The following is a 14,963-nucleotide window of genomic DNA, read 5'->3' as shown; positions in this document are numbered from 1 at the left end:
TGAACATTTCTTCAATATCATTTGTTCGTTTGTGTCAGTGTCTGTCTGTATCTGTGTGTTCAAATGAATTATTTAATATTTTCCTTTTGAGCGTTAATAATTTTATGCACACCTTTTTTTTCTTTGCTTCAAACAAATTATTCTGGTTTTATTTTTCAAATGTAGTATGTATGAAGTTTTTTTTTTATGCCAGCATTATTTTAATTGTTTTTAATTTTATTATTGATTTATGGCTGTTTCTTTAGAAATGTTTATTCAGTCATTTTGTGTGGAATATTGCTGGGTTGCGTTGTTAAATTGAAATGCATTTTGCCGTCGGCAAATGTTAATTTTTTAAAGCATTAAATTTGAAAATTAATAAATTATTTAGGAAATACATATGCATTATTCGTTTAGCCATGTCACAATTTTTCAGAAAATATTTAATATTTTCAGAAAACTCATCTGGAAATTGCATTTGCGATACAAATACATTTTTAAATTAAAATTTTGAAATCAAATACCTTCTACACTTCATGCATCATGTAGGGTGGCCTTGCATAGCATTGGCATATATTTATTTTAATTAAATCTTAAATCAATAAGAATAGCCACAATTAAATTAGGAGCAAACATTTCAATGATTTCCAATAGTCGGCATAATGATGCCGACTTCAAGCAAATTGGTATTTTTTGATATTAAGCTCAAATTCTCCAAATTTGTTTATTACTCACCTCTCGTGACAATAGATTTGAAGAAAATGACTTTACCTAATAGTCGGCACAGCATCCTGAATTCGGCAGCAGATTTTTATTTGTTTGGAGACCGTAAAACCGAGTAATATTTTCAGATTTAGAAGGGATTATTTTCCAAACATTTTAGAATTGCAATTATGGATACACCAGGATACCCATGCACCAATATCCTGAAGAAGCCTTAAAAAATGTTCTTTGCGAAATAAGAGAAGGAACAATTTCGGTATTAGGTGCCAGTAAAAAATATGGAGGTCCGCTTTCAATCATAAAAGACAGATTGTAAGGACGTGTTCCTAAAGGTCCTAGGAGAATGCTGCCTCAAACAGTGTTGTCTGATTCTGAAGAAAAGCGTTTAGTAAATGGGTGCAAAGATGTAGCAAAATGTGGATTTACTTTAAAAAGTCGGTATTTGCTAAACACAGTTCAATAATTGTGAAGGAATAGCAGCGAACCACACCATTTTTAAATGAAATGATATCAAGGGTTTTTGAAACGTTTCTCGCTGTCTATCAATTAGAGAAGCAAAAGGAATTAGTAAGGCTTGAACGATAGTAACAGAGCAAGCCATATTTCTCAACGATCAGAACTCTTTGGATATTTTAGGTGATCCATCCCAAATATTTAACTGCCAAAGTTTTGGCTCTAAAGGGATATCGGAATGTATATTCCATACAAAAGGGCAATGAAAACGAAACCACTACAGTGCTGTTGTTGTTTTCAGCAAATGGCAAGACATTGGAACCAATGGTTGTATTTCCATACATACGACCGCCCAATGACCTAATAAACAGCCTGTCAAATAATTGGTTTCTTGGAAAATCAAAGTCAGCGAAACATTTTTTGAATACATTGCAAATGGAGTCCAAAATTTGCCTAATTATCATAATATTCAAGGACTCATTTTGTTGTTTGTTGACGGTCATAAATCCCACATGACTTTGGAACTAAGCAAATTTTGTAAAGACAACGACATTATCCTATATCCACTACCTCCAAACACTGCACACATGTTGGAACCTGCTGACGTGTTTAAACACTAAAACAAAAATGAAAAAGAACCATAAGAGAATGGCAATTGAAGCGGGGAAATAGTAGTAAAGTTATTATTAAATCATCATTTTGTCTGCTTCTTCACGCGGTTCTTCTAAAATAAACGTGGAAGATACCATTAAAAATGGAAATTGCGGATTATATCCTTTTACACTAAATGTGTAAAAAATCAGTTGGAGTTGTTAGTAGGGGATCAGCCTGAAAATGTGAAAAGATCTAGCCATTGAAATAATCAATTCAATAGCTCCCAATTGATATGAACGTGGAATTGATTTCGATGTCATTATTGAAGAGATCAGTAACTTAAAAAGAAATGAAAATATAGAAGCTATAAAAAAAGAGAACTGCAACGTCAACAGCGAAACCCATTGTATCCAATGTTTTTTAGCAAAAGTTTATGATTAACTTAGTCAAAGGCTTTAATGAAATCAGTACAAATGACATCAGTATGTTGACCAATAGTAAATCCATATTGATGAACAAGAGAGTCAGTAATACATTTTTCAAATACTTAGTTTTGGAACAGCGCTTAGCTTGGTTATGCCTCTATAATTTATTATATTTGACTTATTGCCAGATTTGAATAAAGGAATGAGAAACGATTCTTTCCAAATTTTAGTGATAAAGGTGTTACAATGAGGATTTGAAGCAATTTAAACATTTTATAATGTGTGTTGTGTCGAGATATCGTTTGGCATTACAGTACGTAGAAACAAACAATTCAGCGAATAAGTTGGTAATTTCCGATTCATCACATAAATATTTCATAACTTTCGGGTTGCCACAAATCATCCTTTTTGAATTAACAAAAGTAAAGAACGATCTCGGATTCTGTTTAAAATTACGTTTCATATTTGTACTCAGCATGAAGAATAGAATATTTTATATAATCGAGTGAATTTCCAGATCTCTTGTATTTTTTAAGGAAGATAGTTTTAGGGAGTTCCAGGTTGCACCAGTCTGAGAACGTGGTAAACGTTTTGTAATGGTTTCATATAAACATTTTAATCATTTTGTCAAATTAAAAATATGTCAATTAAAGTTACAAATGCACTAATGTCCCCAAATAAAATAATCGAATGTTTAAGATCTACATTTGGATCTTGGCAAAAATAAAATGTTCTACGATCGTTGTGGATTTCCAGTCAAAATTGAAGATTTCTTTGTAATTTATTTAAGAAATTAAATATGTAAATAGTCGGTTATTATTTTCAGTTTTTTCTATTTTTATTTTTTTCAATACTTTAATGTCAGTTTGATCGATCATTTGAAATTCAGCCTACTGCACAGCTTTTTTAAAAATTTCGACAGCTTCTTTGGCTTTAATGATGTCTTCAATCGCTTCAATAATACAGCCATCATCATCGTCCGACTCTTCATGTAAATGATTTTCATCAAATGACATCTTCACAAGGGTTATTATATAAGCTACTCTTACTAATACAAAAATAATTAATAATAATCTTCCAATAATAAATAATAAATTTTCTATAAAAAACAAGTACTATTTGTATATACTTCCTGACACAATGTCTGTAGAAGATCTGCTGCAGTAAGTTCCAAGGATCTAACTTCTGATTACCATCTTTCTTGTAAAACGCTCAAAGAAACATTATATTCCGGATCGTATTCACCATTTACAATATTCAAAATATTTTTCCAATAATTAGATAAAGTTTCTTTACCAACTCGGTTCCAGGATGCCTCTAGAATAGAAACGACTACTTTAAGTGTGATTTTTTTCATCGGTTCAAGCAAATCCCCCTCTTTTGCAATAATTGTTGCCAGAAAACTATTCCTATAATGTAGGTTGGTGATTCTAATTGCATTTTGATCCTTTGGCTTGATCAGAGCAGTTATATTTTGAGGCAAGAACATAGTTTCTATAGAACCATCCTCTGATTTTAGGTCGGATTCAGGTGGTTGGGATAGGGTATTATCTATTAAGAGTACAGCTTTTACTGTTAGAATCCCAACAGATCTCTTTTTTATGTTTACTTACCTCTGGAATAAAATAGTTGTGAAAACATTCTTTAAAAATGGAAGAAGTCATCCAAGCAGACTTTAAGTTTTTGTAGTTTACGGGACAGATACAATTTTTAGAACTGGGAGGATTTTGAGATTTTCCTATTACTAAAAGTTTTATTTTATGAGACCCCGACGCATTTGCACAGCATAGAAATGTTATCCTTTGCTTCTCCATTTTCGCACCTGGAGCGCTTTTTTCCAATGATGTTACATACGCTTTTTGAGGAAGAAGTTTCCAATATAAACTGGACTCATCGGCATTATACTACTGCTCATTGGATATACCCAAATCTTCTATCTTTGTTTTCAATCTTAGTTTAAAAGGATTTACCCACTGATATTGGGCAGAAAGTTTTTCACCGCTTATCTTAAGGAGTCGTATTCCGTATCTCTTCTTAAATTTGTATAACCACCCATCGCTAGCATTAAGGCCATTCCCATTTTCACTTATGTTGTTGTGAGGTTGCTTAGCTTTCTCTTTTAACATCAACCCACTTACAGGGATGTTTTTATTCCGCTTACAAAGAAACCACTTATAGAGAGATTTTTCCATTTTTGGAAGCTCTGACGATCGCAATGTATTGTTAACACATTTTAAAATTTTATATTTTTTATTTTTGATTGAACAAATCGTTGATTTTTCAACTTTATACTTTTTACATAACACTACAACACTCGATCCTTTTTTTAAAAATTCTAGAATTTCCCATTTTTCATTTAAGGATAAAAATTGTCGATTGTTTTTAGACATTTCTGATGTTAAAAATAAACACACGAATCTACCCCAAATAGTGACATAAAATTACTAGCATTAAATACCTTTAAAATAAAAGCCTACTATGTTATTTTAGCAATAAGGGGACTCTCAAAATTAAAAATAAATGCTTTTAACAAATTGGAAATTTCTTAAAGACTAAAAAAAATTGTTCACTATTTAGAGCCTATAAACTTTGTTCACTATTTAGAGCGCCCATATAAAAAACAGAGTGTTCACATTAGCGGATAGTTCATTATATTGGATGTTCACATTACAGCGAGTTCACTGTATAATCACTGCTGGCTTGTCTTTCTAGCAGAGAATTATTCTCGAATACATATTTGATAAGTAAAAAATTTGGGTTAAATACAGATTAGAAAGATATTAACATCTACTATTTATATTTCTGAAATCGCATGATTTGTTTAAATTTTATTTAAAATGTCATTCAAAGACGTTTTTCTCGAAATTACTTTTTTGAATTCTGATGTTGTTGCAGAAAATGAGTGATGTGTGAGTTGTTTAGGGTTTTAGTGAGATCTTCTGAAATAGTCTTTTATAAAAAGAATATAATATAAACGATTTTTTTCTTTAGATTTAATAAAACTTTTCTTGGAAAAAACTCTCTAGCTGATTGTATATGTTGGAGAAATCAAAAGCATGATAAATAATATTCTTTTTTTGAGTGTTTTAGATTTTGATTAATTTAATAGTTTCGATTAGTTATGATAAAAGACTCATTTCAAAAAAAAGTTTCGTCTATATATGCACAGAGAAAACAGATTCGTGATAGCAACCGAATTTGTTGCTAATCGAATGATTCGGTTGCACACATAGAATTTTTCAGTTCTAACAACAGAAAGTCAGTTCATAAAGAAGAATTTTAGTTGAGGCAATCAAACTTTAGTTGTCCCTTCCAAAATATTGTACCCATAACTGTAAAATTCGGTCACTAAGACAGAATCATTCGATTGGCAACAAATTCGGTTGCTAACACGAATCTGTTTTCTCTGTGTGTAAATACAAACAAATTTTCAAAGAAATATAAATTAAATATGTCAGTTGTTATACATACTCACTAATCATGTTTATTGGACGTTCAAAAAATTTCTAATTTTAAATTTGTATTTGAATTGAAAGGATAAATAAATATAAAAAACAATTTTAAAGTTCAAAATTTTCAAATCGGTTTATTTGTTATTTGAAAATCGGAAATTTTAAATTATTCGATCAGCTAATCTTTCAAAATTAATCGGTTAACCGATTAACGGTTAATCGATTGAATACCCTACGTATTTCTCAATAGACTGACTTTGTTTTTTTGTCAGGTATTGTTCTTGAACATTACCTCGTCCATCACCCACATACAAATTTTGACTCGGAAGTTGCGAATATAAGCCATTACATAAGTTTCATCATCCATCACACAACGCTCGTTCTTTTGGTTCTAAGTTCTTTACCGAATTGCAAACTGGAACTTTCTGAACTTTAACCGACTTTAACCCAGCATTTGCTTTGGCTCTGCGCACAAAAGAGTTAGAGCAATTAACTTTACGAGCTGCTTTTCTGACAGGAGTGTTCGGTGCTCTTCGAAAGAGTTGTTCGACTTTTTTTGCCTTACCAATTTCTGTTAGAACTTTTTTCTTCAAGTCTTCTTTAACTATTTAATCGCTTTTTAAACAGTGTGACGACAAACCTTCTGATTCTTTGCTATTTTTTTGAAAATCCAAATTGAATTTTTAAAAGCTAAAAAATAATAATTTATAAGGATAAGTTTTGGCTGGAATAGTGTGTATAAGTTTTTTTGACTCACTTTTTATGTAGAAGTAACAAACATTTTATTATACATAATTAGGGTTCCTTATTTCCCGGAATTCTGGGGAGTTTTTTAATACTAAATGAAGCCATGAAAAGTAAATTTTCCGAAAGAGAACATTTTGAAATCAGAATGTCTATAAAGAAATTGAAGCCATTATCATTGACATTATTTTCTCTAATTACGAATATCCTAAGAAGATTTAATATAAATCATTTAACTAATTCTCGACCTACTTGAAGTGATAATTTTCCTCTTTTAAATAAACTTTTTTGTCAGTTTTTGTCACGCAAAGAAAATAGTTTTAGTTGTGATAACCGAATTTATAGCTAATCAAAATAAACGATGATGTCTGTTATGGTTGATAAATTTCCTATTTCACTCCCTCTGGATCCGCGCCTGTAGAATATATATACTTTTGTGGGTCTGCAATGAATATTTCGATGTGTTAAAAACAGAATCATGATGGTGGGTATAAAAAGCTAGTCAGATTACAACAGAGAACAGTTATGTTTTTGTATTATAATCCATATTCCAAGATATCTTTATGTTTATACGTATTTTCATAGCTATAATATTGTTATTTTTGATCCATTACGAAGAATAAGCGCGGAAGAAAATAGGCGCTATGTCCTTAAACATATTTATTATTATTGGACCCGTAGTTTGGAACATATCATTTGCAGAATATTTTTTTAATTAATCTCTTTTTTTTTGTACAATTTACCAAAGTAATTAATTTGTTCAAACAGATTATAATAATAAATTACAACAGGGTTTTTATATGTTTACTTGACTAATATTTTTGCTCTCTTTCTAATTTTATCGATATGATTTAATGATTTGAAATCCTGTATTAAATAGGATTTTGTTATTGCTATTGTGCAGTTGGTTATTTAATGGATTTAGTAGAAATACATGGTAAAAATGTTTGTGTTTTATTAATACTATTTTTGGCATGAGTACGAGTTGTAGTTCGACTATTCATAAATTGAAATCTACAATAATTGATGGTGTGGTTTATTGACTTAACAATTTATTACAGTAATAGTTTAACACTAATTTATTTTTATTTATATAGCTTTTTAGTTACCAAAAAAAAATTTAAAAAAAATATTCACGAAAAAACACACATAAATATGAATGAATTACAACGTTAGATGAAAACAAAGCAGCCAGTTAAAATCAACATAACAAATATTACAATATTTATAAAAACAACTACAAATATGTATGTATTTCGAATTTGGACAGAAATACGAAAACAAAATTTTTAAAAAATTAATATGAATATAGAAAAAAATAACATAAATTTAGTATGACCAAAACTAATAGACTAAATTTGTATAAAAAGGCGGAGCACGAAGATGTTTAAAGGAAATCGCAGCAGACTTTGGGAAAATTTTGAACCATTATTAAAATGATTTCATAAAGAAGTGAAAGCGTTCTTCCCTCCTAATGAAATATTTGAATCACGCTTAAGCTTTAGCAAACGTATTTGCAATTCGGAATCGAAATATCGATTTCAATTCTGATTCGTACTTAATTATATAGTTTTCAGATTATTCACATTCTTTATTGTATTTGCAAAAATTTTCTTCTTGTACAACCTCCATTTTTACCCATACAATATTGCTAAACTCAAAACACACACTGAAAAACATGACGAGGTTAATAAAACTAAATTAAAAACAGAAAAAATAGTAGAAAAATAAAATAAAAAAAATCGAAGAAAACAGAAAAAACAATAACAATTCATAATACTATAAAAATGCATTTTACACCTTGCATTTGGTTGGTTATGAATGCCAGGGATATTGCCGCGGACGACGAACTGAATGAGGATGATGGCAGTTTTTGCGTTATGGGGAAGGGGGGCTTGAAACAAATACAGAGTAAAACGAAAACCTATAAAAAAAATCTAAACATTTTTATGTTCATTTGTAAGTAAGAACAACAAGTGGATTTAGAGAGCACAAAAAACAAATCCACTACAATCAAAGCATACAAATAAACAACTTACATACAAAACACAGAAAAAGCCCCAGTGTGTGGAAAACAATAACAGCAACAACAACACTAACAAAAGCAAAAGAAACAAACAACAATAATTCCCCACTAAAATAAAATAAATAAAAGAACAGTCAATATTTAGCGCCCATTTATGTAGGTTGAATATGGATCAGGCATGGATAATGGAGATTTTGAAATGCTTGTGAATAGTAATCAAAATAGTACTTTTTGTGTGATTCAAAGTACTTAATTCTGTTCCTCTCCTTCGTTTCGTTAGGTCTTCAGGTAGACGTCCAAAGCCTTTCGTCCTTTGTACGGCTCACGTGGGTCCATTGATTGTTCCCTTTGTGTTACCTGATGAAGATAAAGAAAATAGAGAAGACAATAGAGAGAGAGAAATACAAAAGAATAGGGAAGGCTATAAGTTGAGTAGTAAGTCTACTGAGAGTAAGGTTGATAAGAGATGTTTTAGATGGAAATTAAAGGAGGTAGAGAAGAAGTTCAGAGAGCATCTTGCAACATATGCGGAGTCATCAGGAAGATTTTGAATGCTACCTATTCAGTTTTAGTTCAGTTCTAGTTCAGTTCTAGTTCAGTTCTAGTTCTAGTTCAGTTCTAGTTCAGTTCTAGTTCAGTTCTAGTTCAGTTCTAGTTCAGTTCTAGTTCAGTTCTAGTTCAGTTCTAGTTCAGTTCTAGTTCAGTTCTAGTTCAGTTCTAGTTCAGTTCTAGTTCAGTTCTAGTTCAGTTCTAGTTCAGTTCTAGTTCAGTTCTAGTTCAGTTCTAGTTCAGTTCTAGTTCAGTTCTAGTTCAGTTCTAGTTCAGTTCTAGTTCAGTTCTAGTTCAGTTCTAGTTCAGTTCTAGTTCAGTTCTAGTTCAGTTCTAGTTCAGTTCTAGTTCAGTTCTAGTTCAGTTCTAGTTCAGTTCTAGTTCAGTTCTAGTTCAGTTCTAGTTCAGTTCTAGTTCAGTTCTAGTTCAGTTCTAGTTCAGTTCTAGTTCAGTTCTAGTTCAGTTCTAGTTCAGTTCTAGTTCAGTTCTAGTTCAGTTCTAGTTCAGTTCTAGTTCAGTTCTAGTTCAGTTCTAGTTCAGTTCTAGTTCAGTTCTAGTTCAGTTCTAGTTCAGTTCTAGTTCAGTTCTAGTTCAGTTCTAGTTCAGTTCTAGTTCAGTCCTAGTTCAGTTCTAATGACAGTGCGGGGAAGTTTGGTAAAACTGCAATGGATCGATTTTAATAGGCTTTGTCTTTGGAGCGTAGACAATACCTTCGAATTTGGGACTTTTACTTTGCACACACGTTTACATGGACCGCCAGACAGATGTTATCGATAAATCTACTCAAACAGTGAGTATGAGTCGATCGGTGTTCTTTAAGGTGGGCGTTAGACTAATATTTTTTGGCGTTACAAACATCAGCACAAACGCATAATACCCTCCCCACTATGGTGGTGTTAAGTATAATTAAATTATAAATTGCTAAATTTTTCGATGTTTTTTTAATAGAAAAGTACCAAATATTTGAAAGTACTATATTGCTTACATTTCCATCCCTGCTATAGACTTACTTTTTTTGTTTTTGTGTATAAAGAAGAAAAACAAAAAAAAAACAATTTGTGAGTGTTTGTAAGTTCGTTTGTTTGGCCACACTGATACCAACAATAGCAAAACAATAGCCCCTCTTCACCCCTCCTCCCGTAATCAACTTCTTATCTGAGGCTGGCTAAACATGCAACACTCTTTCTTTTACCATTTTATAATGGTTGAAGTATTTTATTTCACTTCATATAAAATAATGATTCTAACAACATAAAAAAACACTAATAATTCTCGTTTATTAAGTGTTTTTAAAGCAATAAAAATATTTTTATTTTCATTTTTTTCCAAATGCTGGTTTTATGGCTAAAGAAAATCTTAAATTAATGAATACTCATAAAAAACAAATTTTTTTATATAAATATTTTTTTGTTGTATTTCTAAAACTATTTGTGTCATTAACTTGTTGTGTGATAATCTTTTTAAATATTATTTAAATAAATTCTACTTCAGAGTCTCATAATCATAATAATAACCGCCAAGCAGCGCACATCATTGTCGCTCATAATTCATGCGTTTATGTTGACATGTGAGAGCATCATCAGCTTTTGACTGCTGCTGCATCATGCATCACTTTAATTGTTTTCTAGTAATAAAATTTTCGAATTTCAATATTATCTGCTGATTATCAAATATGTTTCATATTTTAATGATAATTTAATGTAAATGATTATTATACCCTTCAGCTTCGTGAGAAGGGTATATATAAGTTTGTCATTCCGTTTGTAATTTCTACATTTTTCATTTCCGACCCTATAAAGTATATATATTCTGGATCCTTATAGATAGCGGAGTCGATTAAGCCATGTCCGTCTGTCTGTCTGTCTGTCTGTCTGTCCGTCTGTCTGTCTGTCTGTTGAAATCAATTTTCTGAAGGCCCCAGATATCTTCGGGATCCAAATCTTCAACAATTCTGTCAGACATACTTTCGAGAATTTTGCTATTTAAAATCAGCAAAATCCGTCCATAAATAACGGAGATATGAGCAAAAATCCGAGACAACCTCTGAAAATTTCATCAAAAAACACAATGTATTGCATGCTTTGACAAAAAAACAACAAAACGTATGCTTGGATGTGCAAGCTTTCTGTATTTTGTTTTTTTTTTGTGTTTTGTTTCTTTTGGCGTTGTTGTTGTTTTTTATACAACTAAAGTTTAGTTTGGTTGTGTGTTGGTTTTTTTGACAAAAAAACAACAAATCGTATGTTTGAATGTGCATGCTTTGCGTATTTTGTTTCTTTTGTCGTTGTTGTTGTTTTTTATACAATTAAACGTATGTTTGGATGTGTGTTGGTTTCATTGCCTTGCGTATTTTGTTTTTTCTTTTGGTGTTTTGTTTCGTTTGGCGTTGTTGTTGTGTTTTGTGTTCTTGATAAATTTAGGATGCTGTACGCTGAAAGTGGGCAATGTACATACATACATATATACTAATTATAAAAAATAATAATGCATCCACAACAAAGGTGAAGGGTATATAAGATTCGGCATAGCCGAATATAGCACTCTTACTTGTTTTTTATTACATTTTGTTCGGTCAGAGCGCTGTAGAGTTTGGAAGGGGGAAAGAAGAACAAGTGTAGAAAGCAGTATAAAAAATTAAAATTCGAATTTATATAGATAGTAGTATATATTTATTATAGTATACATACTTTTTTTTGTATAACCAATGTTTAGTACGAATTTTATATCGTATAGGGAAGATCAAATGATCACCTATGCATGTTTCCGAAATCGTCGTCTGGCCTGTGTAATTTTTAGAAACCACTTGAGAGATCCTTATACATTGTCTATTGAAATATCCATATATTCCTAAATATCTCTACTAGTTCCAAAGTGATAATTTGTGAATTTTTTCGATCTCCTGAAAAGTTCTTCGAAAAAAAATGATTTTGATGTTGTCTAGTATACATACGTTTTCCAAATATACTGCATATGAAGCTTTTTTGACTCGACAATGTTAATTTAAGAAAAACAGCGTATTTATTGTCAAATTTACTTGGTTGGTTGCTAGGTTTACATGGTAGTTCACAGCTCGCGAATAATCAATTAGTGTCGAATGGACGCAGATTTGACAAGACCACACCACTTGTTAGTTGTAGTATCATTTACATCGCAATGTATATTAAAATGTCAAAGTTATTAGACTCAAGCTGTAGCCGTGAGATATCTTACTAGGTCATTAAGTTTAAACCCAGCTACCTTACAAAGGTTGGTCCATATGTAGTTGCCCAGGAAGTTATGCATTTTGACACTCAGGGATGAGAAGAAGAAAATTCGTTTCCTCTTTTTGCCTATTCTTACAGCTACGATCATCTTGGACTCCCTTTTAACGACCATTAGTTAAAAGGGGGACCAAGATGATTTACGTGCATGCCTTGATATATCCCTTGCATTATGAGTTGTCAGTTGAATAGTTTGTTTTTCGTTAAAAGAGGGCCACATTAATTTGGCAACATGTATCTAAGTTGCGCCATCTATTATCAGCCTTTATAAGGAAGTGTCTGAAGATAGTCTTTAAATAGTCCCCAATGGAATTGCTCGTGAAATTCGTTGCCACATGATTTCTTGAGTCAATGATTTTGACCTACCATTACTTCTTGCATAGAGAATGTTATATGCTGAGGCCGGGAAGAACTTCACATCTGAGTCTGAAGCCCAGTGTTCTTGCACCAAGCCAATGACCATGTCGTCTTCGGCTAAGAGTATTGTCTTTCTTTATGTGGGCTTCGGAGAGCTTCATCTCTGTAAGCAGAGAGTTTGTGGCTTCAACCTAACCGGCTTCATCGCTCCCCGTATCTGTGGGCCGGAGCAGCTTCAACTTAGCTTCCCTCATCCCGAAGAACAGCTTCAAACTCGCCTTCTCAAGGTTGACTGAACCAGATTCGGTTCAAATTAGGCATATGTGACCTTCGACTTGTTCTGTGTGGATGATGGACCAGTCATCCATATTAATATTGGCATTTTGGATCTTTAAATACCGTAACTTCTTATGTGCATCTTATTGTAATCTTTGGTAATCAGATTCGAGCACTCGGTCTCATAGGAATTTCTTAAGCAGGGATCAGTTCAAGACCTAAACCTTTCCATGCACCACTGATCTTTTTAATGCATTTGCTAAGAAAGTGCTTTGAGTTCAATGAATTTCACCAGAGTCAAAACGAGGTGTTCCATAACAAGCTCAGTTAATTTGGACTCTGTTACCACAGGGTTAATGATACCGTCTTTTTCTGTTTCAGAGCCATTAAAGGATGGAAGGTTCATCTGGCTGATATGGCCGTGTTTGTTGCGGGTCCCAGAGCGGCTTTATTGTCGGCAACCTTTGTTCTTTTGAGTGATTTTCCCCCCTCTGTCTGAGAGCGATTGCTATTGGACCTTTCAGTGTCTTCGACTGCTGCCTTAGATGTACTGGGTAGGGAATCCAACAATTTTTTCTACCACCAAAGCTTAGTATTTTACGCGATCTTCCACATCACATTCATGAGGCATCATTCTCATCAATCTTGTTAAGAATAAATAACGTTTTGGCGTATCTAGAGTTGAGGATGTCTTTCTGGCTCTTCCTCCTTGTTATTTTTTTCTTCAATTGGTCGCTAAACTTGGCATCCGATTGAATGGTTTCCTTTGTCGGATTTTTAGAGGGAAGTAGAGTCATATGTCGGTCGCTCACGCTGCCTGATGGGTTGACCATTGTCATATGACTGGTGGCTAGAGATCGTCTTCTGTTGATGATTCGAGATCATCGGTTTTTTTTTAGTACGTTGTTGTTATTTATTTTTGGACCCACGAGTAGGGACGTAAGGTGATGGACGACCATCCACGCAGTGCTGGCATACATGGACTAGACAAAAATAGTTACAACCGGCTCGTATCTTAGCACGAGAGGGGGGTTGCTAGCGACTAATCTTCTTTTAGCACTAATTATCCATTCAGGATCTCGGCAGTGCTACCAACCACGTAAATCTTACAAGCGGGGAAAGGAATGAGAAGGGGGAGTTTGGATTAAAAGGGGGTAGGGATAAGAGAGGGGAGGATAACTTTTGGTCGTGAAAGCTTTTGAGTTCATTAGCGGAATCCACAAGCAAGATATAAACCGTAGCCAGCACTAAAGACACCACATCGCTCCAAGATTGTTATCCAGGTGGCGAAAAAAGAATTACTTACTATGGGAGAAACATTTGCTAAAAATTTACTCTACATAATACTGCAAAGATTACATCCAAAATGTTGAGCCCAAAAATGAAAACATAAGTTTTGGTGATATTACTCAAATCCTACGTTTAGTCGTTCTGTTGAAATAACATGTCGTTAGTATCCATATTAATTAATTCAGGCCAAAAAAAAGTTGGTTATCATCGACCTATAGCTCTCGGCATCAAAAAGTGAATTTTTTGGGATGCTTTGGAAGTTCATAGATCTCACGTGGATTGCTACCGTCCCAAATTGAACAATTTTGTTTATTGACGTACTCATTCATCCAGAAATGCACAGTGGTTTTCCCCATAGGCCAAAAATCAAAAACAATAATGTTTTTTTTCTATGCTTTATTGCACTAAATTTATTGACAACGCTCTAAGTTTTATGAATCTAACAAATTTTGTTGTTTTTTCTGCGAGATTTAATATTTGTGTCCGTTGAAAGTGAAGTTATTTTTAGAGTACTTTATTCATTTATCGTACAAATTAGAGCTAAAAATGGAACAACAGTTAGAACGAAAAGTCAAGTGTTTGGAAGAGAAAACATTATATTCAGACCCGATTTCTGGCCTAAATGGTACTTTTGGTAGATAGGCCAAATGCTGGTGATTGCGAAAATTCGAACTATGGCAACATAGCGTGAAGATTTTTCCAAAATGTCGATCTTTCATAAAAAATAACAGGAATCGATAAGGACATTTTGCAAAGATGTGCCACAATTCTCCAAGCTATAAATTCTGGATTTGATTTGAAACATATGCCGTAAAATTTGAGGAATATGCTGTAT

The 14,963-nt window shown here is 32.6% G+C and overlaps 1 pseudogene; it reads left to right on the top strand.

Moving 5' to 3' along the window:
* Positions 1–1,206: 1,206 nt before the first annotated feature.
* On the top strand, positions 1,207–2,190 carry LOC135950772 (uncharacterized; annotated as a pseudogene).
* Positions 2,191–14,963: the final 12,773 nt, after the last annotated feature.

This window comes from Calliphora vicina, chromosome 2, assembly GCF_958450345.1.
Source record: "Calliphora vicina chromosome 2, idCalVici1.1, whole genome shotgun sequence".
Taxonomy (NCBI): Eukaryota; Metazoa; Arthropoda; class Insecta; order Diptera; family Calliphoridae; genus Calliphora; species Calliphora vicina.
Note: the sequence above shows the minus strand (reverse complement) of the source record. Positions and strands in the feature narration are given on the sequence as shown.